Source organism: Equus caballus, chromosome 4 (genome assembly GCF_041296265.1).
Source record: "Equus caballus isolate H_3958 breed thoroughbred chromosome 4, TB-T2T, whole genome shotgun sequence".
In the NCBI taxonomy this organism is placed as follows: domain Eukaryota; kingdom Metazoa; phylum Chordata; class Mammalia; order Perissodactyla; family Equidae; genus Equus; species Equus caballus.
Window position 1 is genome coordinate 88,228,769 of NC_091687.1, and position 24,765 is coordinate 88,253,533.

Consider the following 24,765-nt stretch of genomic DNA (forward strand, 5'->3'; position numbering starts at 1 on the left):
CCATGATTCAGCAGTTCTTTTCCTAGCTATACATCTGAAAGAAATGCTTACATGGATCCATAAGTGGTCATTTGTGCTTATGGAAAACAGTCTTGTTGTCCATACTCTTTCCCCAATGATGGATAAATTCTGATAGATTTATACCACAGAGTATTATCTAGCAGTTTGAAGCAATGAACTAGATGTGCACATGGTAACATGGTGGATCTTAAAAACAGTGGTACTGAATAAAAACAGAAACAGACTGAAATATCTAACACAACAGTATTTATATAAATTAAAAAATGTATGTAAGTAAAACACATTACACAGTTTGTGAGAAAACATGTAAACATGTTAAATACATTACAATGATTGCCTAAATTGAGGGTGATGGTAGTGGGGATAAAAGAGAATAAACAAAATAAATATGTAAACGTGACACTTCATTTCTGCAGTAAGGTGCTCTTTGAAGCATCTGTTGGCTGACTAGGAGGTTATCTACAGAGTCACTACCCTTATGTCTCCCAGTTTTGCTACCTTTGGGTTTGGTCTTTATTTCCTTTCTTTACTTTTTCTGTTACTATGTGTTCTGTTTTGTTGTTGTTTTAATACAGAATATACTAGTTTCATTGTTTATGTCTGGTTTAGGTACTCCTTGTATAGTCAGTACTATATGTTGTCATTCTTAGAAGATAATAGTGATGAGTCGTAAGAGAGACTTTTTGTTGTCCTTTTAGATAATGGCCTTTTTAAATTTAAAGCAAGGGAAAAAATATTTGGCATAAAGCAGTCACTCCTTCGATCCATTCCTTATCCTTTACAAAATTTGTTATTTATCTTGCTTTTCTTGCAAGAATCTCTGGTTAGGGCAGATGAAAATACTGACTCCTGGAGTTCCCTGAGGCAGCAGTAGGGTCTTGGGCAGAATAGAGTGTAGAAACAAACAGCCCCTACCTTTCTGCAATTTTTGTTGCTAGAACTACTTTCCTTTTGTAGGTCATGAACTTTTGGGTAGCCTGAGATTTGAGTTAGCGTCAATTGAGGTTTTTGGTTCTTAACTGTACCACCCAGGCTGGTGCTCCAGATTAACAACTGGAGAAAGGAGCTGTGAAGGAATTAAAGTAACCTTGGCAACCATTGTGATGCAAATGAGCCTCCTTGGGAAGGAAGTTGAGAGCGTGGGCATTTGTTAAGGCATTCCTTTACAGCTTTTGCAACTGGAGCTGACTAGCATTTTGCTTTTAAAATCGTGATATAGCTGCTCCTTGGACACAGTCGAGTCCTATGCCACTCCAGCCTTCCTTTAGTTTTCTGAGAAGCTAACAGCATGTTTTAATATGTCTGTAAAACAAAATGAATCTCTGATGTGCTTATCCTCTTTATACACACGAAGACTTCTTTTTCCTTTACTAACATTACCTTTTTCTCACTGCCTTCTGGCACTAACATTGCTGCAGCTCTGCACCAAATCTATGATGCATGAAGGAAGCCACTTATGTTTCCAGAGAAACGGTATGGTGTGTGCCTAGTATACCCTGTTGGCCAAGATTTGGCTTATGGTAGAACTGATAGTGCCAAGTCTACTCTTTAAGCAGCACTAAAGAGACAAATCCTTGGTTTCAATCTTAATTTTTTGTTTTAGCCTTTAAGCTTTAAAAAATAAAATTTTCTATATGTTTAAGACTTTTAATGTAGTCTTACTCTTTGTGGATTTAGCGATTGAATGACTAGAGGGGAGTAATAAAAGTGAAACCAAAATATTACCAAATGGGTTGAGTTTGCTGCGTTAAGTACTGTACTTGTTTACTACCTCCCTAATGAGTCCAGTGGTTTTAACAAAGAGCTTGTGAGTGAAAAGCTTTGGGTTCTTATTCAAGATTAACCATTGTCATGCTGTTGGTGCTAAGCAAATAGCTTCCATCAGCCTCAGTTTTCTCTTTGTAAAGGAAGAGTGAAAACAATGACTCTTTCTGTTGTGGGGAAATATTTACCATAGGAAACAAATATAACTAGTGGTATGGCCAAGAATATCATCTGGTGTAAGACAGAAATTCTAAATTTTAGGATAATATGCCTCAGTTATCCCAGGTTGCCTGCTGCAGTTAAGGCTTTTAAATGTTTTTACTTTTGTTTTTAAGTTTCCTTCTTCCATCCTTACCCTTTTGTTGAATTGTGGTTCAGATCACATCAGATACTCCTGTATAACAACTGTCTTTGTTGGCTTAGCTGTCAACAGGTGAGTTGATCTGGCATTTCAAATATTCAAGCATTTGTTATTTGCAAAACTTGGAACTCTGTGCATAGGGAATGGATATAAAATATTTAAAAGCGTAACTCCTGCCCTTGAGTATAAGAGTCATTCAAATACTTGGAAACAGTTCTGATGTTACTTTTTCTACCTCAGATCTTCTCTGAGGAAATCATTCCTGGTTCTCTTAGTTGTTCTGGATTTATTATCTGTGCTCATTGTCACTTACAAGAAGTCATATTCCAAATTCTCATATTCTGTAATTCTCAGGGAATTGCCTGATCCCAAGTGATTTTCTTCTTTGTTCAGGTCACTGTACCATTATTTTATTAACTGAATTTGTGTAAGCTTTTAAGCTGACACTTCACACTGAAGGCTCATCTCGGGCTTATAGTCAACTAAACTCAACTAATCATCAACTAATATTAAAATTGATTTCTTACTAGTATTCTAGTTGATTTCTTACTAGAAGCCAAGCTTGACATCAACTAGGCAGGAATGTCTAATCCTCCACCAGGGAGGTACAGTGAATATTTTGAATAATAATAGAATCTATTTACATGTATTGAATTTTATTTTTTTGCTTTCTGGGATTACCCTGGAGCTGCTGATGGCCGTGTTCCCAGTAATTTAAAGTAACCTGAGGGAATGAAGCTAGTAGTGTGCAGAAAAATGAGAGACCAGAAAATGTCCTGGCAGCTTTAGTTTTTGCACTCCTTATGCTGCCCTGATTCCTGAAACTTTTTCGTGTCTCTGAGTTGATAGGAGAGTGCCATGATCGGATTCGCATTTTAGATTACTTTGGATGCAGTATGGAGAATGGGGAGAAAGCCTCAGGGTAGAAGCAGGAAGAACAGTTAATACCTTATGCAGAAAAAATGATTACTAATCTCTTTCAGATATGGAAATACAAACTAGAGACCTGGCAGTGGGATTGGAAAAATCTAGATGGACTTTTTAGAGTTTCTCCAGAGGTTGAATTAATTCCTGGTTATTGTGGGGAGGAGTGAAAGAGAGGGAAGAGAGTAATGGCCAGTTGGGACATTTAGGTGGATGGTGGTGCCATTCACCAACATAGGAGGTAAAACAGGTGGTTGGAGAAGATATCTTAATTTTAGGCGTGCTGAGTTTGAGGTGTCTGTGGAATGTCTAAATGGAAATGGCTAGTAGACAAATTGGATATACTGGTTTGGAGCTCAGAGGATGTAAAGAGGGTTATTAAAATGATTCAGGGAGTGTAAGGGTAAGAAATTATGGATAAGAAGGAAAAGGAATAAAGGAAGTGGCTAAGAGATTGAAAGTAAAAGGATCAGTGAGCTAAAGTCAATGTAAGAGCATAGTAGGAGTACTTAAACAAGTAAGCTAAAAATAGAAGTCAGAGAGCAGGATACCCCAAATTAGCCATTTTGGAGATGGAACAATTTCTATGATGATAAGATCTGGGGTGTGGTTGCCTTGGTAGTGGTTAGCTGAGGTGGAATGGAGGAGAACATCATTAGAGATAAGATGAAAGAAATTGAAGGCCAAGGTCTTCACTGGTCACCCATATGCCTTGTTGAAATCACCAAGTGTTGTAGAACTTCTAGTTGCCTACTCAATGCATTTATGATATTTATTATATACTGAAAAGTTATATACATGATTTATTAATTCTAATCAACTGTAACCTTCAGAATGTACGTACTATATTTTATTTATAAAGAAATACATAGGGGCCGGCCCTGTGGCCGAGCGGTTAAGTTCGTGCGCTCTGCTTTGGCGGCCCAGGGTTTTGCCAGTTCAGATCCTGGGCGCGGACATGGCACCGCTCATCAAGCCATGCTGAAGCAGCATCCCACATGCCACAACTAGAAGGATCCACAACTAAAAATACCCAACTATGTACGGGGGTGCTTTGGGGAGAAAGAGGAAAAAATAAAATCTTGAAAGAAAGAAAGAAAGAAAGAAAGAAAAAAATACATAGATAAGCCTTACAAGCTTGGTTTGGTAGCTCCACAAAGATTAGGGACCCAGACTCCTGTCATTTTGCTCCATCATTCTTAGTTTGTTGCTTCCGTCCTTAGGGACGCTTTCATGGTTCGAGATGACTGCTGGAGATCAAGGCATTATTTGTGTATTACAACCAGCAAGAAGGAGGAAGAACAAAAGACAAAAAAGGGCTTTCCCAGAAGCCCCACCCAACATCGTCCACTTACCTTTCATCTGATAAACTCAGGTTAATGGTAGAATTTAGGATGACTAGAATCTGAGAGAGAGGAGTTTAATAGATGGCAGTAACATGATTGGAAGAGATGACGTAGTTGAATGGCATGACCTTAAAGGAGCTACTTTTTATAAGAGAGTGAAGAAATAGTTTTCTGGCGGAAAGTATGGCAAGTGCAGAGGTTCTGAGGGGGGAGTATGCTAGTATATTTTAAGGAATAGCAAGGAGGCGAGTGTGGCAGGAGTAGAGTATGAGAGGGGGAGTTGTAGAGATGAGGCCAGTAGGTAACAGGGATACAGATCATCATATATGGTCTTAATAGGCCATATTAAGGATTTTAGGCTTTGGCTTTTACTCTAAATGAGATAGGACACTGTTGGAAGGTTGAGCAGAGTGACATGCTCTGACCTAAGTTTTAACAAGATCATTCTGGCTGCAAGGTTGAGAATAGACCAAAGGAGGTTGGGGTGGTAGCTGAGAGACCACTTGGGGGTTATTGCAATAACTAGATGAAATGCGATGATAGTTTGGACCAGATGATAGCAGTGAAGTTGGAGAAGTGGTTAGATTCTGCATATATTTTGAAAGTGGAGCAAATAGGATATGCTAATGAGTTTGATGAGTGTTTGAAAGAAAGAGAGAAGTTAAGGATGACTTCAAAGGCTTTAGCCAGAACAACTGTAAGGATGAGACCAACAGGAAAAAGTTGTCCAAAATGAGGATAATTGTATTGGCACAGTGACCTAATGTAAGTGTAGTCAATATCTTCCTGTTTCAATGTATTATTGTTTCTTGTCTCTGTATCCTTTTCTTCCTTCTCAGTGCACATTTAACTGGCTTTCAGTACATTCGTTCATTATTTTGCTCAACAAACAAGTGTCTGTCGAGAGCAGTTACAAAATGTCCCAGCCTTTATCAGTCAGGCTTCTTGGTTGCAAATTGACTAAAGCGAAAAAGGAAAGGGATGGGGAGGCAGGGAGGAAGGAGGATACTATAAGGATAATAGGAGTAACTCACAGAATCACAGGAAATGCTGAAGAATCAGACCTTTGAAGAGCCCTGGACTCAAGTGTTATCTCACAGAGGTCTAGGTAGCATGATGGACATAATATTTTTATCAGGGTAACCCTATCTGGATAAATGACTCATATCATTGAGTATCTAATAATGATACTGAGCTAGATGCTGGAATGGGAATGGTGGGGAGGAGGCATCCAAAGCTGAATAAAATATAGTACATACTATAATAGAGTAGAATTAATAAATTATGTAATAATTTATTTAAATTAGGATGTAATAAATACTATAAATGCTATAAAAGGTAGGAAACAAAGATGATTTTGTATTAACAGGGATAGCATAGTTTTACTTTTAGATGTAAATAAAAGTTTTAAAGGAAAGATAAGCAAGAGAATGTGGAAGAGAAATTTTTTTGTAATTTTTAAAGTATGAGAAAGGAGAGAGTGAGAGTGTGTGTAAGCCATCCAGTTTATTGAGTTCACTTGAGCCTTATTAGATTTGAATGTTAGAGTGGATAATATATTGGAAGTGGGGTTGAGGCTAGTGTTGAAGGCAAAGAAAACAGTCAGGCTGTTGTAGTTCAGGAAATAGAGAAAGAGGAGATCTAATAAAAGATGATAGAGTTGATGGAATTTGGTGACATTTCTGTGTTGGGGTGGGTGCTGTTTGTGATATGAGAGAAGGATGAGTTTCTAGTCTTATTAGATGAATGCTAGTACCACCTGTTTATTTCAGTCCCTATGATGTGGGAGAAAAAGCACTGAAAATGTCAAATTATCTGTTTTAAGAAAAAATTGATGAAGGGAAATACCTAGAGAGAGAAGAAAGTGAGAAATAATTTCTTTTGAAGACCTTTTAGAAAAACTTGCTATTTTGATCTACTCCCCTTTTACTCTTAGTTCTAATTTAAACTAATAATTTCGTAGTCTGAATTTAGCAATTAATAGGATGATTTTTAAATCCCTATGCTGTCTTGAGGATCTTTTTTTTATCAGCTAGACCCTAAAGAAGTTCAACTTGGCAGAATAGTGTGATATATAACCAGGTAGAAAGATCTAGGTATGAAAATGCTGCAGTTTTGAAGGAGACATTAGGGAGTTTTGGAGGGTTTGTGCTTTTTTGGAGACAGCATTAATGCTGGGCTTGAATCTTTCCTTTGTTTAAACACACAAACAAAAAAGATCTTGAAGATTTCTTGATGGCTGAATTCCTCTTTCGGTAGAATGTTCTAGCTTTTTGAAAATAAATAGACCTCTTGACTTTTTAAAAGTAGCTTTATTGAGATATAATTTCATACTATAAAGTTCACTCATTTAAGATATACAATTCAGTGGTTTTTTTTGTGTATTTACAGAGTTGTGTGACCGTCAACATAATGTAATTTTAGAACATTTTCAGCATCCCAGGAAGAAACCTTGTAGTAGTCATTCCCTACTCCTTACACCCCACCCCAAGACAACCACTAATCTATTTTCTGTCTCTATAGATTTGTCTGTTCTGGACATTTCATATAAATGGGATCACACAATATGTGTAGACCTCTTGACTTTTAAAGTTTTTCCCTTCCTAAATGATTTTTGTGTGTTCTCTATTTTCAGAGGTCACGTTAAATTTTATAGTGTTTATAACTCTATCTTGCCTGATAAATTTGCTTGATTCTTATTTTGTATTTATATCCTATCATTTAATACAATGCTTTGTACATAGTATATATCAAATAAATAATTTGTATTGTTACATGGATCTATGGATTATTGAAAGATGTTCTTTGTTGATATTGTCCCAGTGTCTGAATTTCATCTACTGTTTCTTATTTGCATTTTCTCCCCTAAACTACTCACTTTCTAGCTAAATAGTGTTTATATTTACACTACTGATGTAAAGTTTTTTTTGTTTTGTTTTTATTTTTTTCCTTTTGCTCCCCAAAGCTCCCCGGTACATAGTGGTATATTCTTAGTTGTGGGTCTTTCTAGTTGTGGCATGTGGGATGCTGCCCCAGCGTGGTTTGATGAGCAGTGCCATGTCTGCGCCCAGCATTCGAACCGACAAAACACTGGGCCGCCTGCAGTGGAGTGCGCGAACTTAACCCCTCGGCCACAGGGACAGCCCCTGATGTAAAGTTTTTTTACTGAGACCCTCTTTATTCCTGCAGATTTATGTAATTAGACAGTAGTTGGTAGGAGAGGGGTCAAAAGTTTACTGAAAAGAAAATGAAGACCATCAGGAGACTGTTAGGTATATCTTAATACTTCATTTCTCAGTTCCTTTAGACCCTTCCTCATTGTATAATCTGGGTCACGCTTACTGAAGGATTCTGCCTTCCTAACATAATGTCAGTTTTGTTTAGAACTGCCTTGGTATACCTACTTGATTAGTGTCCTCTTCCATTAGTTACCAAAGAGATTCAGATAGGATGGTAAAGTATGTGCATTCCTTTAGTTAGAGTCAATCTTCTTAGTGCAGATAACCTTGGATCTGAGTACTTTGTCCTGTCTGTGATAAAAGGCAGAAAATTTTTAATTTTTTTCCTCTCTTTGAGTTCCTCTTCCTGTGGCCTTTCGGGTTTTTTTCCTGTCATATGTGTTACATTTGACAAAAGGCAAAAAGGGCACTCAAGATTCCTAGTCAAATGCCAGATAAAATACAATAAATGTTATTTTAAATTTTATAGCTGTGCTTTTAAAAAAAAAGTAAGGAAAATCCTCAGGGGCAAAAAATGAAGAGAGAATTAAAAACCAAAGTGGTGAGTACATAAACTAAAGCTGTGGCTGCCCTGGGTAACTAAGAGGCTTCTGTTTTAACAGCCATAACAGGAACAGGAGACAATCCTGTCTCCCTCTAGAAAGCTAAGTTCCTCAAAAGGTTGCCACATCATTGAATAGATGGTCTAGAAAAACATCTGTCCAGTGACACAGCTGTCAAGGAAGTTTGCCACACTCTGTGAGCTCTAGATGAAACAGTTTTTTCTGAGAATTTATTACCATGTACTTGCTCTCTTGTAACTTTGTTTTAGAATGTTTTTCTTTCTCTGCAGTTCAGGAAACCTAAAACCAAGTAATTAACATATAAAGTGTTCCTGAATCAGCGACACTCCTTTGGCATCAGGCTGAAGTAAACGCAAAACTTCTTTATAGGAATATTCTCAATCTAGGCTACATAGAATTCCTACAGCTAAAGGTGCCCTAAAAATGTTTTTTGAAAAATAGAACTTTAAAAAATATAGTCATTAAAATTTAGAACTCAGTGGACAACATCAATGGTAGAATGGATAAATTGTGGTATATTCATGAAATACTGTAAACAATGGAAATGAATAAATTGCTGCTATGCACAAGATCATGGCTGAATAAAGATAATGATGAGTGAAGGAAGCCAGACACAAAAAGAGTACCTACTATATGATTTCATTTATATAAAGCTGAAAACCCTAACATATGATCTTAGAAGTCATGATAGTAACTTTCTAGAAGAGGGAAGGGATAGTGATGGGGCGGGGGGAGGGTTTCTAGGGTGCTGGTAACATTGGATTTCTTGACTTGGGTGATAGTTACATAACTGTCTCATTTTGTGATAATTCATTGAGCTTATAATTTATATACTTGCTCAATATAATGGAAAGCAGGAAAGGAAAATGGGATAAATATTATAGAAAAGATAGGATAAATAAAAAGCACAGTAAAAGACGGTAGAAATAAATCTGAATGTATCTGTAACCATACTAAAATAAATGAATTACACTTACCAGTTTAAAGACAGATTGTTGTAACACGTTTCCAAGATAGTCAACGTTAGTTCCTTTCCTCTACATGTACACCATCCTCCCACCTGGAGATCGAGTTTATTTCTCTACTTACTTTGAATATCAGCTGGCTTTGGTGACTTGTTTGACCAATAGATAATGCCAGAAGTGACATTTTGGAACTTTCAAGGCTAGGTCATAAGAAGTTTTGTAGCTTCTGTCTAGCCTCTGTGAACATCTTTTTTGGAATGCTCTCCCATGGAACATTCAATCTGGTGACCTAGTTGCTATGCTATGAGAAGCCCAAGCCAGATGGAGAGGCGCAGCTGAGCTTCCAGCCAACAGCCACCATCAACTGCCAGCCATGTGAGTGAGTGAAGGAGTCGTCTTGGACATTCCAGCCCTAGCAGACATCATGTGGAGAAAAACCCAGGCACCAGGCATAGGGACCCAGTCTAGCCATCTTCAGCCATTAGAGCTACCCTACCTGAGGCCCCAGATGTCATAGAGCAGACACAGACCATCCCTGCTCATCCTGCCTGAATTCTTGACCCTCAGAATTATAAACATAATAAAATGGCTGTAGTTTTATGCCATTAAACTTTGGGGTAGTTTGTAGTGACAGATAATTGAAACAGAATTAGGTACCTGGAAGTGAGACACTGCTATAACCTAAAATTTGGACTGGCTTTGGGACTTGGTGGTGGGTGGGAGCTGGAGGGACCTTGAGAAGAGTATTAGTAAAGTGAGAAACACAGTGAGAAAAGTATTACTGGAGGCTGGATACAAGAGAACCTTTGTTAAATAGTGGTATAAGGCTTGTTAGCACTGTCATGTGTGGTAACACGGAAGATAGAAAATGTATCTGATGAATTTGGTTTTCTGATGAATTTGATTTATCTAAAGAAATTTCTAGGCAAAATGTTGAAAAGTGTTACCTGGCTTCTTCTAACTGCCTATGATAAGGTACAACTAGAGAAATGAATGAGCTAAAAAATGAACTATTACATTTTTAAGCAGAACTTGGGAATATTTCTAACGCAGGATCTATTGTGTTAGAAAATGAAACATTTTCTCATCCCCACTTGCTCCAGATGGCTAATGACTTTTAAAGAAATGGCTTCAGAGCAAAGATAAGATTCATGATGCTGCCAATAAAACATGGCCTCAAAGTAAAGATCTCAAGGGTGCAACTCTAAATCCCTTTGTTAAGACTTCAGTAAGATTTAAGGCAGTGCCTCAAGAACCTTTCAACTAGATAAAAAGATGTCTAGGGGCTGGCCCTGTGGCTGAGTGGTTAAGTTCATGCACTCAGCTTTGGTGGCCTGGGATTTTGCTGGTTTGGATCCTGGGCGTGGACGTGGCACTGCTTGTTGGGCTACACTGGGGCGGTGTCCCACATGCCACAACTAGAAAGACCCACAACTAAAATATACACCTATATACTGGGAGGATTTGGGGAGAAAAAGCAGGAAAAAAAAGTTGTCTAAGATCTTAAGGGAATACCTTAGACCCACTCTTTTAAACTATAGGGCTTTTAAGGATCTTGAGGGTGTTTTCTTATAGTAGCCTCACACAGAACTTAAAGTGAGTGTTGCTCTGTCTACTGGAGTGAATCTCTTATAAGATTCATAGGAAATCTAAAGGTTTTAAAAAAATTTTAAGAATAGAGGCAGCTTCAGCTTGGATTAAAAGAAACAGAGACAGTAAAAAATGAAAGTAGGCCTTTGGACTTCCAGCCATCTACAGGCAGGAAGCAGGCTGAGAAGGCAATTCCATTGCAAATACTAACCATCTCTTAATGTAAAAAGAAGTTTGACTCAGAGTGGAGCCAAGAGTTATGGAGAATCACTCTCAGGGAGTAGGACTGGGCTGTAATCGAGGAACTGGTGATTTGTGTCTGCTTAAATTTCAGAATTGCTATGGACCAATAACTGCTATGTGTCTCCTGTTCCTTTTCTGTTTCCTTATATTTTGAATGAGAGTATCTATTGTGGTGATCCTGAGTCAGTCTCACTATTGTATGTTTGTATGTTGGGTGTGTGGGAGCAGATAATTTGTCTCTTTATTCAGATCAAGAGGAACTAAACTCCAGTAGCTGTACCTGAGGAACTACATCTGAGGAGCCTCAATCACACCTGGACCTGAATTAGATATCAAGATTCTGGACATCAAGCTGATGCCATAATGAGATGAGACTTTTGAAGGTCTTAGGAGAGGGTGAGTGTATTTTGCATGTGGGAGGCACTTGTTGGGGCCAGAGGGCGGTATGTGGTAGCTTGTCTCCAAAGTGGCCATCATCAGTTTCTTCCCTTTTTGCTGTTGAGAGGTGGAGTCTATTTCTCTTCTCCCCTTGAATCTGTGCTCGGCTTAGTGACTTGCTTGACTAGTTGAATGTGGCTTTTGGGGACTTCTGGGGCTAGATCATAAAGAAGCCTTATAGCTTCGGCCTAAGCTTCTTGAAATTCTCTCTCTTGGAGTACTTGTTCTTAGAACCCAGCCACCATGCTGTGAGAAGCCGAAGCCAGATGGAGAGGATACATGTAGGCACTGGTTGATAGCCCTAGTGAGGTACCAGCAAACAGCCAGCATCAACTAACTGTCAGCTATGTGAGTGAGTGAAGGAACCATGTTGGACAGTTCAGCCCTAGCAAATACCACCTGGAGATATCCCAGCCATCTTCATCTATTCAAGTCATCCTATTTGAGGTCTGAGACATTGTGGATCAGAGACATGCTGTCTCTGCTGTGCCCTGCTAGAATTTCTGGCCCCCAGAATCATGAGAATAATAAAAATGGTTGTTGTTTACCACTAAGTTTTGAGGTATTTTTTTATGTAGTAATAGATAACTGGAACATTGTCAGATTGAATAGAAAATAATCTAGCTCTATGCAGCTTATAAAGAGACATACCTAATAAAACTTAAGGAATCAGAGAGATTCAAAGTAAAGGTATGAAAAAACTCTCTATAAGAAAGTTAGTATAGCAGAGTAATAGTAGGCAAAATTAACTTGAAGGCATAGTTCATTATTAGAGTTAAACATCATCACAAAAAATTATAAAAGGAATAATTGATCAGGACACTATAATAATTCCAAATCAGTATGTATCCAATAGTGTGGCCTCAAAATATACAGATAGAATACAGGAAGAAAATACATAGATACAGTTAAAGGAAAAAGTTGGTAAATCTACAAAGCAGGAAATTTTAATATCTCTTTCTCAGTAATTGATGGTCAAACCCAAAACATTTGGGAGGACTTGTGCAGACAACCAACAGTCTTGATTTGGTGGGCCTACACAGAGCCCTGTACCTAGTCGGTGAGAACGTACTTTCTTTTTAAGCAGTTTTTAAAAAACTGAACGCATGCTGAATTCATACAGCCAGTCTCAAAAAAACCAATGAATGAGTATTATACAGACTATGTTCTCTTCAAAAGATGATCAAAATAATTCATATATTTGGAAATTTAAAAGCACACTTCTAAGTAACTCATAGGTCAAAGAAGAAATAATAATAGAAATTAGAAATAAAGCTAATTTACTAAAACTGACTCAAGAAGGAATAAAAATATACCTATAATCATTAAATATTGACCTGAATAGACCTATAGTGATTAAGTATATTGAATTAGTAAAAATCTACCCAGTAGGAAGGAGGCACAGATGGAATTTTTAAAAGTTTTATAAAGATGTAATTGACATATGATAAACTGTTCTTTTAAAGTATACAGTTTGAAAAGTTTTGACATAGGTATGGTGCTATGAAACTGTCATCACAATTAGGGTGTAGAACATATTCATTACCTCTAAAGTCTTCTGCCTCTTTCTACCACCTAACCTCTTCCCTAGGCCATCACTGATCCGTGTTATGTTACAGTAGATGAGTTTGCATTTTCTAGAATTTTATATAGATGGAACCATGTAGTATATACTCTTTTTGGGGGGGGCGGGCTTATGCTTCTTTCAGTTAGCATTGTTGATTTGAGATTCATCCACGTAGTTGAGTGGTCAAAGGTTCATTTCTTTTCGTTGCTTAGTAGTATTTGTTTGTGCAGCTAGACCACAGTTTGTTTTTCACCTGTTGACAGGCTTTGGTTTATTTCCAGTTTGGGGCTATTATAAATAATGCTGCTGTGAACATGTGTGTACAAGTATTTGTAGACATACGCTTTTATTCCTCTTTGTTAAATATCTCAGAGTGTAATAGTTGGATCATATAAGTGTATGTTTAACTTTTAAGAAATTGCCAAGCTATTTTCCAAAATGATTTTGCCATTTTACATTCCCACCAGCAGTATAGGAGATTTTGAGTTCCTCTACATCCTTGTCACCATCTGGTATGGGCAGTCTTTATTTTTAGTCATTCTAATAATTGTGTAGTAGTATATAGCTTTTGTTGAGTTTTGCCTTATTAATGCATTTGACAATCGCTGTCTTTCAGTTGACTTGTTTGGACCATTTATATTAAAGTGGTTATTGATATGGTTAGGTTTAAATCTTGCTATTTGTTTTCTGTTTGTGCTATCTGTTCTGGTTCCACTTTTTCTGTCTTTCTGTCTTATTTTGTATTAATCATTTTTTATCATTCTCTTTTATTCCTTTGTTGGCTTATTTGTTTTGTTTTGTTTTGATGGTTGCTTTAGGATTTGTAGTATACATCTTCATTTGTAGTATACAGTTTGCCTTTAAATGATGTTATACCTCTTCACCTATAGTATAAAAAGTTCATGATAAACTAAAAAAAAAAAGTTTACAATAGTTCTTAGACAATAGAAGGAATACTCTTCTTTCTTGCCTCTCAGCCTTTGTGCTATTTTTGTCATACATTTTCTCCTTTTATTATGAACCCCACACCATCTTGTTATTATTTTTGTATCAAGAGTAAACTCTCCTAGAGACTTAAATAATACAGAAAAAAAATCTTAAATAAGTACCCATATAGTTATTCTTTCTGTGGCTCTTTGTTCCTTTGTATAGATTCACATTTTCATCTGGTATTATCCTTCTGCTCAAAGGACTTATTTTAACATTTCTTCTAGTGTGGGCCTGCTGGTAATGAATTCTTCTGTGTATCTGAAAATGTCTTTATTTTACCTTTGTTTTTGAAAGATATGTTTTTGCTGAGTATGGAATTCTGGGTTGACATTTTTCCTTTTTCATTACTTTAAAGCTGTTCCTTCACTGTTAACTTGCTTGCATTGTTTCTGATGAGAAATCTGCTGTCATCCTTATCTTTGCTCCTCTATACATTACGTGTCATTTTTTTCTGGCTGCTTTTAAGATTGTGTTTTTTACAGTGATTTGAACAATTTGATTATTATGTTATTGATGTAGTTTTCCTTGCATTCTTGTTTTGGGGATTCATTGAACATCTTGATCTTGGGCTTATGGGTTTATTGTTTTTATCAAATTTGAAAAAATGTGGCCATTATTTTTTCTACTATTTTTCTGTCCCTCTTATGTCTCCTTCAAGGGACTCAAATTACATATATATGTTAGGCCCCTTAAAATGTTTCCACAACTCACTGATGGTCTTTTATTCCCCCTTTTTTCCTCTGTGGTTCATTTTGGATAGTTTCTTTTGTTGTATCTTCAAGTTTGTTCCATCTCTTATTTAGTTTTGTCTAGTTTGCTGTTAATTCTATCCAGTGTGTTTTTCATCTCAGACGTTGTGCTTTTTATCTCTAGAAGTTTGATTTAGTCCTTTTTATATCTCCCATATTTCTACTTAGTTTTTTAATATAGAATACAGGTATAGTAACTGTTTTAATGCCCTTGTCTGCTAATTCTAACATTTGTGCCAATTCTTTGTTGGTTTCAGCTCATTGATTTTTCCCTTTATAGGTCGTATTTTCCTACTACTTTGCGTGTCTGGTCAATTTGCTTGGATTCCAAACATTGTGAATTTTACCTTGTTGGGTACAGGATCTTTTTCTTTTTCTTTTTTTTATTTTTGTATCACAGTTAAGTTATTGATACGATTTGACCTTTTCTGGTCTTGCCTTTAAGATTTGTTAGGTGGGGCCAGAGCAGTTTTCCACCTGGGGTAATTGTTCCCTAAGACCCTTCTGGCTACTCCACCCTCTCCTCTGTAAATTATGGGGTTTTCCATTGTGGTTGGTAGGAACAGGCATTATTCCTGTTCTATTTGACTGCCAGTTAGTGTTCTCTCTAATCCTTATGTGTAATCACTGATGAGTACTGTGCTGAATACCTGAAGGGTGTCTACCGCGTATCTCCAAAGTGTTCTCTCTGTGCAGCCCTCTCCTCTCCAGCACTCTCTCCTGCAAACTCTGTCTGCCTTCATCTCTTCTAACTCTCAGCTCCATCTCCTCAACTAAGACAATCTGCTGAACTCTACCTGGGTTCCTCATCCCTGACCTGTGCCCTGGTAATGGTCTCAAGGCAGTAAGCTGAGGCATTCACAGGGCTCACCTCACTTGTTTTCCTGTCTCTCAGGGATCACTGTCCTTCATTCATTGCCTGATGAGCAGTGTCTTTAAAACCATTGTTTCATATGTTTTGTTTGGTTTTTTGTTTGTTTCAGGCAGGTAGGTAAATCATGCACCTTTTCCTCCATATTGTCTGGAAATGGAAGCCCCCTTATTTTCTATACATTTTTTTGTGCTTAAAATGTTTCATAATAAATACATAAACCAAACAGGTATATTTGTCAAGGTAAGGTAGAATTAGAAATTAGAATTTTCCAGACTTGAGTTAAACTTGACCTTCTTCAAGAGACTTAAGTTTTATATTTTAAGTGTTTTTTAGGTAATTCTTTTTGCTTTTTTTCTAGTAGGGTTCAGTGATTATCTTTAAAACAAAGAAATTTGTTATGTTCTATGACTGTGTGAATAGAATAATACTTATACTACAGGCTCAGAAACCTGAACTCACTATCACTATCTTGTTTCATATTAGGTTCCAAATATCATCAGGTGGTCATTTTTTACTTTAAAACCAGTCTACTAATCTGGTTTGATTTGCTCTTGTGACCTTGGGGAAGAAACCTCCCAGGAATAGAATAAAGAAACATTTTACATCCTGAGGCTTTAAAAAACAAAATAAAGATCCAAATATTAAAACTATTTTAATATTTTTAAATCCTTCTACAATGGAGTCATTTAAAAAAAAAAAAAGATCACTGTCCTCTAGCCTAATGAATTATTTAATTTGAATACTATTGTATTATAAATGATTTATTTCCAAGATTTCCTAGGGTAGGGAGACTGTGTTCTAGCTGAATAGTTTAAGGGAAGTGAGAAGGACATGAATTCTCTTGGTGGAAGTAATAAAGGAAAGACAGATAGGGAGATGGGGTTGATTTTGAGTAGGGAGTGATTTTGAAGTTAAGATGAGAGAGTTCAGCAGTCTTCTCAGAGAGGAAGTAGGATCACCTGACAAGAATGAGGAATAGGAAAATTCAACCTCTAGGTGGGTTAGAAAAAGCTTGAAATCACTGTTGGGGGGCTATCCTGAGGCAGTGTGACCTCTCCAAGGATGAGGAATGAGGATGAGGAATCCTCTTGGAGGATTCTAGATTGTCACTTTCACTCTTGCTTTATCTTTTCTCTCTATGCTCAATATGTAATTGTTAATTAATTGGAAAGGAGCAGGAATGAAATTTTTTGAAAAGAAACTTTTTTCAAAGCAGGAAAGTATATCAAGAAATAGAAAAAGTCAAATGATTAGTTTCTGGAGCTTTATTTTTAGCAAATTGGAATAGTACAGGTTTTTTCTGTCAGTTTATGGAGTTATAGCTCTTAGAAGGTGGGCCATTTTCACATTTCTTCCACATTATTTTTATAAATGTGAAATTCAGTTAAAATGTTTTGGAGTGTAAAAGAATAGAAGATGTGATACAGAAGGGTCCAGTGCTACTCAGGGGTTAGGGAGGATGGGGCAGCCAACTCTAGATGTTTGCATTTATATGTGTGTAAGTATGTATTTATAGCTAGAATTGGCTATGTTTAGTGCTGCATTCTTTTCTTTCTCTCCCATCTGTGGTCTCCTTGTCATTCCTTCAAGAGCTCACCCAAGTTTGTTGAACTGATTTAAACTTCAAGTTTTTGTTAGAAGTACTGGGCAAAGATCAGTTCTTAGAGATTCCTAAAGAAGAATCCACAAGGCAAAGAAATGAACAGTTCTCTGTGTCCTGAGATGACCAGCTTTCCCCAGCCTGACCAGGAAGGATTGTTTTGCCAAAGTCTTCCAGTGGTGTCAGGGAACTGGGATTAAGGACTTCCAGCACTGGCAAGTCTTAATGAAAAAGAAAAAAGATCATAAAAGAAAGAACTTAGGTCCTTGGACTTAATGCCAACCTCCCTCCAAAGGGAAGTGTTCTTCCTGACCTTGTAGAATGCATGTGATTTTTCATATTTTTTATAATTGTGAGCAGTAATCCTCTCTGTTTAAACCAGGACACCCTCCACCCTCCAAATAAATTTTGGGTATATCAAACCAACTAGTTTTAGAGCACAGTGTCCTTTGTAGGGTAAAAATGAAAGAATTGAGGCTATGCAACATAAAAGATAGTGGTAATGTGAGGTGGTATAGTGACAGACATAATCAGACAGAATTGTGTGTATTCTAGTTCTCAACCTTCTTAGTCTGAGAACCCCTTTACACTCTTAAAATTTGAGGATCCCAAAGAGCTTTTGTGTATGTGGGTTATATCTATCAATATTTACTGTATTAGGAATTAAAACTGAGAATTTAAATTTATTTTATTTAAAATAACAATAATAACATTATGTGTTACTATTTATTTAAAACTGAGAAATTTTAAAAATATTTATGTTTTATTTGAAAATAATAAGCCCATTACATGGTAATATAAATGACATTTTCATGAAAAATAATGGTATTTTCCAAACAATAAAACATTTAGTGGGAAGAAAGGCATTGTTTTATGTTTTTGCAAATCTCTTTGATATCTAGCTTTATTAAAAACAGCTTGAAATTTCATATCTGCTTTTTCATTCAGTCTGGTGCATCGCCACACGTCATATATCATCTGGAACACTTCACTGTACACTTATGATATAATGAGACTGAAAAAGGAAAAATATCTTAGTATTATCACAAAAATACTTTTGATCTCAAGCAACTCCTGAGAGTATCTTGTTACCTCCAGGGGTTTCTGGACTACGATTCCCAAACTATTTATGTGTAGGGAAAAAGAAACACAAGAGTTATCACCGTTGGGTAAAGCAAGATTTCCCACGTGTTTAATCAGTACTGGCTGTATAACCTGGTAATTAAGCAGTATGACATCCAGACTCCAGAATTGAAGTGGGTGATATTATAGCCGAAACTCCAAGCACTGGACTGGGAGTCAATCCCAGTTCATGTGTTTTTTAAAAGTAGTAGTTGTTCACTGTTTTTGTAGGCTATTGTGAACCAGTGGGAGAACAAAATTGAGCCAGATCCCTGGGGAAGGACTGAAGAATTTTACAGATAAAAATGACCTTTAAAAATGATCTAGTCATAGAATTTTAGACTTTCAGATTTGAAAAGTACCTGAGAGGTCATCTAGTCCAATCCGTAAGCTTTATAATAGTTATGACTAGTACTTGTGATGCATAGGCTAAGTGCTTTACATACAGTCTCACTTGTGCTCTCTCATCATTTTGATCTTTACTGTTTCTTTTCATTGTTTTTAGTGGTAGAAAATGTCAAACATGTACCACAATTGTTAATTCATGGCCAAATGTTTCATGTATACACGTACCCACTCCACCATTCCTCTGGATTATTGTATGCAAATTCTCAACATTTTATAATTTTATCTATAAACATATCTATGTATATCTCTAAAAGATAAGGGCTTTAAATAAATAACCACAATTTCATTATCACATTTAAAAAATTAACAATAATAGCATCAAGAACCCAGTGAGTGTTTATATACCCCTAATTGTGTCATTCATACATTTTTTTTCAGTGTGTTTGAATTGAGATGCAAATAAATTTTGTACAGTGCAGTAGGTTGATTTGTTTCTTAAGACTCTGGATGTCTTTCTGTCTCTCTCTTATTTTCTTTCATAATTTTTTGTTGTAGAAACTGAGTCATTTGTCTTGTCTGACAAGTCTGAATTTTGCTGATTGTGTCTCTATGGTGTCTTTTAACATGTTCTTTTGTCCTCTACATTTCCTGTAAATTGGTACTTAGATTTAGAAGTTTGCTCAGTTTTCTTCTTGAATGGTAAGTACTTCTGTCAGGAGGTGCATTCCTGTTTCTCTTTTTGTGATGTCAGTAGCTATTAATAATATTGGTTTAGATCAATTAAATCATTAAGAGCTGCAAAATGGTGATGTTTCAGTCTATCATTCTTTATTTATCAGATGGAATACTTCTATAAACAGAAACTTCCCCTTATCTACTATTTGATTACCCAGTGGCATAGTTCATATAGAAAAGTCAGCATGAATGCTTAATTTTTTCCTTTTATTTTCCAATTTTCAAAATAGTGAACTGGTTAACTGGCATTCTCCAAGAGTGACTGGTTAGGGTTTTTGTTTTTTGTTTTGTTTTTGGTGTCATTATTAACTCCTAGGTTTAAACATTTTGTAATATGTTTAATTCATTGCTATTATTATCACACAGTATTCCTTTTCTAGTAATTTTACATATTTTCTTCTAATAGACTAAGCTTGAAGATGTGGACATGTCTTAGTCATCTTTGTGTCCCTGATGACTGGTGCATGGCTTTCAATAAATGTTTGTTGAATGAATGAGTGTTCTGAGCAACATTTAAAAATATGAGTTCATTTTAGAGGCATGACAGAGGAACAGTGTCAAGTTTGGCTTCCCTGCTTGATCTGAAAAAAGGTGATATAACAGTGAAAAATATTCTAGGTGAATGTGAAATAAATAGGTGTTTTTTAAAAAGTGAGTGTTATTTAATTGCTATTTGTTAGCAGATATGGAGTTGTTTACTCCATTGTTTCTGGTGAATCTTTTCACAGTATTTTTATTCAAAGGAATAAATCAGGATCTTTGTTTTTACTTCTCTTGCTATAAATAAATAATGTTTAAAAGCATCCCCCCCCCCCGTTTTTTTCTCCCTTAAGAGAAATGGCAAAGAACATTCATGTCATCATACACATGTTCCCCATGAGTTTATCCAGTTATTTTACAAAACCTAAAAAATTTTCGCAGGAAACTAAAGAAAATTAACTTTACTCATAATATGATAGGCACTGTTCTGAGTACTTTTACATGGATTATGTATATATCATTTATTCTTACCACAGCCTTGTTAAGTAGATAGGATTATTATCATCTTCCATATTTTATTTTATTTTTTTATTTACTTTTTGGTGAGGAAGATTAGCCCTGAGCTAACATCTGTGTCCGTCTTCCTCTGTTTTGTATATGGGATGCTGCCACATCATGGCTTGATGACTGGCACATAGGTCTGCACCTGGGATCTGAACCTGCAAATCCCAGGCCACTGGAGCAGAATGTGCGAACTTAACTACTACGCCATTGGGCCAGCCCCCCTCCATATTTTATAGATGAAGTAGTTGAGGCGCAGCGATTAGGTAACTTGCCCAAGGTCACACAACTAGTGAATGTTAGAGCCAAGATTCAAATCATGGATTCTTTCTCCAGAGTCTGTGCTGTTAAATTACCTTTAGTAACTTTACTACAGACTCTTTGCAGGATGAGATGGCGTTCATAAAAAGATTTTATGGTCAAGAAATAAAATTACTCATTTATTATTGTATAATGATAAGTAATCATGGCTAAGGCAGTTTTTTTGTTTTCTTTGTGTTTTTTTTTGTTTTTTGTTTTTGTTTTGTTTTTTGCTGAGGAAGATTAGCCCTGAGCTAACATCTGTTGCCAACCTTCTTCGTTTTCTGGGTTTTTTTTTCTTGAGGAAGATTAGCCTTGAGCTAACATCTGTGCCAGTCTTCCTCTACTTTATATGGAGGTTGCCACCACAGCGTGGCTGATGAGTGGTGTAGGTCCACACCCAGGATCCAAACCTGTGAACCTAGGCTGCTGAAGCAGAATGTACCAAACTTAACCACTACGCCACAGGGCCAGCCCCCAGTTGTTTTTTTATAGTGAAACTTTATCCCCAGAAAAATGAATCTTATTTTTTTTTCCCTAGGTCATCATTTCATAGGTAATATTAAGGCAAATAAGTATGAACTATTAAAGAGTAAGTTCTTATGATCCTCTGTCTTATTGTAAAAAAATTAGAATTCATAGAATTTATAAATCTTAAACATTTTTAGAAGGAACGGTGCTTGTAACATAATTTGTTTGCCATCACTTTTCCTTTGATTATGTGATTATAACTTGTTTTTTGTGGTTACTAACATGTTCATGGCATTCTCATATGTGAGCCCTAAAGAGGCAGTTGTCCTAGTTTCCTCATCTCTCCTTGCTTCCTTCATTATTATGAATTTATGCGTGACAAAGAGAAAATAACTCACAAGGACTATAATAATCAGTGAGTGTCACAGCTGAGGCTGTAGCATATATACAGTAGAGTCTTCTGGTTGTGCAATATTCCTTGCAGACTGGCTATATGTCACTCCTTCCTCTCCTGTTCAGTAAAATTGGATGTCATATGAGAATGAAAGTGATGTTAATAGGGAAAGCTTTGAATCTAATTTAATTTATTTGTTAACAGATACTTGAGTTATTACTAGGGATAAATTCTTGGGGAGATAGTTTTACAACTTGAGTTCTAGATTGAGGAACATTACTACTTTTCAAACATCTTGCTTAACCACTTTTCATCAAATTGATACAGCAAACATATCTAGTAGCATTATTTTCTTTCTATCTTTGAAACTTTACTTTTGGTAAGCTCAGTTTTAATGGTTGAGGAAAAGGAATTTTTAAAAAAGAAAACCAAGAAATAACAATGCTAAATTTATTATAATAAGTAATATCTTGCTGATTTCCCAAGACTGAGAGGTAAAAAATACTCTTGCAGTACATGAAAGTTAGATGCAAATATATGTATGCCCCTTCAACTAATATCAGTGTCTGCATATGGCCTTGAAAATGTTCTAGTAGAAGCTGTGGATTGATTATAACCATGGAATAAAACTTGTCTGGGGGCACTCAACACACACACACAACTTTTTTCAAACAGGAAAACATTAAAGCAGTAACAACAGATGTAAGTTCTTATAGGTCAGGGGCTTAACATGTTGAAGTCATTCAAATATTTATAGCAATTATCTCTTAACAGTCTATTGAAACACAGTATAATCTCAGGAAAGAGGTGGCTTAGTATGGATTTATATATGGTATTGAGAATAAGTCTCAGATGTGATTTATTCTAAACTAGGAAATTCATTTTAGAGACTGTTAATTCACTTTTAGGAAATTATTTCACAGTGAACATGATTATTGATTGATTGTGAAAAGTGCTTTATCCCATTTGGCTTGTTTGGTACTAGTGGAGAAAGATTGTTTAGATTAGTGTTCATACTATTTCTCTTTATATGGATCTAACTAGTTATTTTGTAAGAAAAGTAACGTTAATTCAGCTCTTCTTTGTTGGGAGACGGAATGGTAAATTCCAGCTGGCATTCAAATATATGTTTAGTTGGTAGAACAGTTACTTTGTGTGCCCGTAATAACTGTTATTTATTTGGATACATTTGCCTTTTCCTATTTTTATCTTAATTGGTTTGACTACATCTCTAAAAGCTACTAGTTAGACTACAGCCAATAAAGCTCACGTCTGAGGAAAGTGCCAGGAAAGTGTTAATGCTCTACTTTCCCTACTAATCTCCGTCCTTCAGTTTTTAGGGATCACTGAAATCAGATGAGTTAGACGCTCTCAAGAGGCTAGTGGTCTGTTTAGGACTGTTCCAGAGAAGGAAATTAATATTTGAGTGCCTTTTATGTATCAGGAATTTAACTTGTGCTAACTCATTTAATTCTTAGAATTCTGTGAGGTCGGTGGTATACTAATTTTACAGATAAAGAAATCGAGGCCAATTATCAATTTATCCTAAGTCATACACCTTAAGTGGCAAAACTGTCATTTGAACCCATCTCAGTCTCCAAATATCACTCTTTCTACTACAGCACATAAAGCTATATCCAGTACACCACTACATCACCTGAACATGTTAGTAAATGTTTCAGTAAGTTGGGGCAGATAATGGAATTAGTAGACATACGAAGGAGATTGCAAAGATATGTAAGTGTAGGAAATCACAGGATTATCAGATAACATAGGTTAGAATTTTAGATCCACCACCTAACATGTGTATCTTGGACAAGTGATATATGCCTTTGATGCAGTTTCCCAGTGTGTAAAATGAGGATGGTATCTGTTCTGCCTTCCCACTGGGGTGTTGAGAGAGAGAATGAACGAGAGAGAGAGTTTGTATGTTTGTGTGTGTGTAAGCTTTGAAAATTATAAAACTTTACAAATGTAAAGTGTTATGGATTATGGAGAATCATGTAGCTTGGTATCATTCTTTAAACTAAGGAACAATTAGTTGATGTTGGCAGTAGGCCATTGGGACTCAAAGAAATAGCATCTGTCGATCACAGTCATTTCTTGGAAGGAAGAATTAAAAAATGGCACAGCAGTTATTCTCCTTGACCTCTTTCTCTGAAAGAGAATTTGATTAGGCAAGCTGGTTTCATAATAGAGTAGAGCTTCTCTCTTCTCTCCAGGGAATTAAAGCTGAGCAGCCAGACTTGTTCTGTGAAGCTAGAGCAATCTGGTTTTAAAGGATTTAACTAAATTTATTGTGATTAAGGTTCTATGAGGATGTGCACTGCAGAGCAGCAGCTTTAAAAATGTTATATATGAGTCAGTCTTTCCTGAGATTGAGAGCAAAAACTGCAACTAATTTAAGTTCAGAGAGTAGTAGTCCTCAACAATTCCATAGTATTTTAAAGAGAAGCCTAGATTGTGAAAGCAGAAAAATAAGTAATAGGGGGACCAATTGTAGGGATTGAGTCCCTGTTTAGGCATTATTTGGTATTTCTCCAAACCTTTGTTAGTGAGCTGACTCAGGGACATTTTCCATTATATAGAGAACGAAAATTAAAGCGCAACACTCAACACATGGTAGGTACAAAATAAGTAAGTGTATGAATGTTTAGTAAAAGCAATTAGAATTATGCCTAATTATTTTCTTAAGGTGAAGGCAGCAAATGGCCAGAGAAACGACTTGAAATGAGTTTCTGTAACTACAAGCATCCCTGGAGGGGTTACCACACTCCCTGGTGGAACTCAAATTGCCTCTAACTAAGAAGATCTTGCTTAATCCTTTATTCCAACAAATACTGGTGTTGCTGGGGGTTTGTGTGTATATATGCAGAGATAAAGCCACTGGTTTAAGTAATTTGGCCAAAGTCAGGATAAAAGATTAGTTAGTCTTTCTAAAGGTTGTCTACATTCATACTGTTGCCTTTATTTGCTAAATTGATTTTGGATAAATATATAGCTGATTTTAGACCCTGGAATCCTAGGTACCTTAAGCCAGCCTCTTAGCTCTGCTGCTCTACTCTTGCCCCTCCCGGTGTGTGTTACTTCAAGAAACTGATGGAGACTTCAAAGTGTGGT

At 36.3% G+C, this 24,765-nt stretch overlaps 1 protein-coding gene across 15 annotated transcripts in view; it reads left to right on the top strand.

The window, feature by feature from the left end:
* Positions 1-24,765, top strand: part of AHCYL2 (adenosylhomocysteinase like 2) — a 168,807-nt gene that overhangs the window by 36,385 nt on the left and 107,657 nt on the right. For 6 of the 15 annotated variants that reach the window (XM_070265053.1, XM_070265051.1, XM_070265055.1 and 3 more), the window contains one exon: positions 11,266-11,412. The exons of the other annotated variants lie outside the window; for them this stretch is intronic. The gene's annotated coding sequence lies outside the window, so the exon portion shown is untranslated. Of the gene's footprint in view, positions 1-11,265; positions 11,413-24,765 lie in introns of those variants that run through there. 15 annotated transcript variants of the gene reach the window in all.